At 41.7% G+C, this 2,686-nt stretch overlaps 1 pseudogene; it reads right to left on the bottom strand.

Moving 5' to 3' along the window:
* Positions 1-636: 636 nt before the first annotated feature.
* Positions 637-1,960, bottom strand: LOC140528798 (probable splicing factor YJU2B pseudogene; annotated as a pseudogene).
* Between the last annotated feature and the right edge of the window lie 726 nt (positions 1,961-2,686).

The raw sequence follows: 2,686 nt of genomic DNA, 5'->3' as shown, positions 1-2,686 counted from the left end.
AGTCATAACTTTAAGAAATCAGACAACTAAAGTTGAGTTACAAGTTTCCAAAATTAAGACATCAGCAGTGAGGAATTGTGGTATATAAAGCTAACCTGCAAGAACACCCAACAGAGACACCCTGGTTGTCCCCCACACCACCTGAAAAGGCAGCTGAAGGAACATGTTCAATATGTGTGTCCATACACACATAGACACATGCATACATGTATGCAAATATACACACAATACCTATATGTATGTATATGTATACATTCATACATACATATGTGTGTATACAAGCATATGGAGGACTTAGAAATCTGAACTTGTAGATAGAGAAATAATATTTTGTCGGTACTTTTTTTTTTAATAGGTGGGGGTTTAATAACTCATGTCAGAGATTGAAGCCAGATACTACATATTCCCTCCTCAGTAAAATAAATAAAAACCCAATTATTTACAGAGGTATCAAGTCTTAGAAAGGGGCAGGGGGAGAATTTCTTGGTTCTTGGAAGGCATGGTGAGAAGAAGACTGTCCATGGTTTCTTGGTTGAGTGGAAGGCTCCCTGGGAGCTTTAGCTGGCAGAGGTAATCCTGAATTTCTTGAAGAGGAAGGCAAAGATGTGAGATCAGACTAGGATGGAGGGAATGACATTAGTCACTCTCAGAGTCTGAATAGTCTGCAACTAGGGAAGAATTGAGGACAGAGGTACTGCTAGGGCCTGACTGTGTCTGCACAGCTGAGGAATAATGTCTATGTGAGGAGGATCCTCCTGGGGCATTTTCTTCCTCCTCCTTCGTCCCGCTTTGCTCTGGAGTTTCACTTGACTCCTGAGGGCTCTCCAGGCCGTCCCTAGACTTCTAAGATTGCTACTCGTGATGGAGGACCCACTGGGCATGGGTTTTGGTTAATTGCCAACTTCTTGAGGATGCTGTTCACCTTGCTGTTGCTGGCCCCAGGTACTGGGGTAGAAGGGAACCAGGAGTGGCAGAAATTTTCTGTCCATTTCAGTTTCTGTTTGTCTTCATATGAGTCCAGGATGTGGTACTTAAGCAGGGCAGCAAGCTTCCAGTTCTCTTCTGTTTCAGGAACCAGGGTGATCCTGAGGTTTGCCTTGTTCTGTAGGGCCAGTGTTTTTCCCTCCTCTTCTTTTATGGCCTTTTCCTTTTTCCTAAACTTCCTCCTTAGCATGCTGTTAAGGGCAAAGTCATCCTTCCAGGCTCTCTGGGCTTCCTGGATGTTGGACAGGGTGGGAATGGCCTTCTGCAACTTGCTCTGGTCTGTGGTGCCATGCTCCAGGTTGAACATAGCATCCATCTCCAGCTTCTGCTTCTTCTCCTGCTCTGTGGTCAAGATCTGTTTATTGTCTGCCATGTCCTAGCGCTCCTCTTTCCTCTGGGCACCACTCATAATCACATAGTCACAACTGACAGGATCCCTCTGCATCTCGATGCAGTTGACACAGAGGTGACATTTCATTCTGAACCTGTAGATTGGGGTTGTGTAATAATTGCCAACCTTTTTTTCAGCATTGTAACAAATGCCCATGCCAATGTGATTCTTACAGCCATCACACCAGATGCTACAGAGCATCTCAAATCTGACGACAAGAATGGCCTGTGAAAGTTTCCATGCCCTCTCCCAAAGTGGGTGGCTGTGGTAGTATCGATTGAGAGAATCATGCTTTGCTAGATCAAAGTCTGGAGGGTAGTACTTGTTTACACCTTTTTTTTCACCCATCTTGGAAAATGTTGAATTCTAATCAAACTGAATATGTCCAACCCACTGCCACAAAGCTAGTGTTAAAGCTGGGATTTCAACCCATGTTTCCTGGATCTTACGCCCAGTACTCTTTCAATGATACCATGTGGTGCCTTGGGGATAGACTAGATGGTCTTTGAGGTCTCTTCCAGCTCTGATATTCAGTAACTCCATGTTCTACACATCTACTTCAGGAAGTAGTCCAGGTGGGTGACTGCCCTCCAGGGTACTTCTTATATTAAAAACAAGAGGCAGCATGATTTTATATTTGATTCTAGAAATGAAAAAAGTCACTAAAGTTCACTGAGTAGGAGGATGATATGCTCAAACTTGTGCATTAGGAAAATCACTTTACGGGCTGAATGGAGGACAGAATGGAATGGTGAGATCCCTCTCTCCGGATCATGCCCCCTGGGAAGCACTGAAAAATTACTGATTCCAAGAACTAGCTGTGAAAATAGCAGTACAAAAAACCCTGAAAGTTGGGACAACCTCCCCCACTACCGCCATCTGTACCCAAATCTAGCATAAATTTAATGTCAAAGAATAGGCTAGAAAAATGAACAAAACAAACAAACAAACAAACAAAAAAACTCTGATCGTAAAACTACTATGGTGATAGGGAAGCTCAAAACACAAATGCAGAAGAAGACAACAATGGGAAAACATCTCTAAGCAAAACCTCAAAGATGTATCCAGATCAGAAATAAGTCCAACAAAAATTCTTAGAAGGGTTAAAAAGAGGCGAAAATAAAAATAAAAATATCAAATGTGTGATAGCAGAAAATTGGGAAAATGACTATGAGAAATACAAGTAAATTATGAAAACAAAATTAACACTTTCGTAAAAAAAAAAAAAGCACAAAATCTCACTGAAGGAAAGAATTTAAAAATCAGAATTAGCAAAATAGTAAAAAAAAGGAAGAAAAAACCTCAAGGAAG

The sequence above is a fragment of the Notamacropus eugenii genome, chromosome 1 (assembly GCF_028372415.1).
Source record: "Notamacropus eugenii isolate mMacEug1 chromosome 1, mMacEug1.pri_v2, whole genome shotgun sequence".
NCBI lineage: Eukaryota > Metazoa > Chordata > Mammalia > Diprotodontia > Macropodidae > Notamacropus > Notamacropus eugenii.
This window is presented reverse-complemented; position numbering and strand designations above follow the sequence as displayed.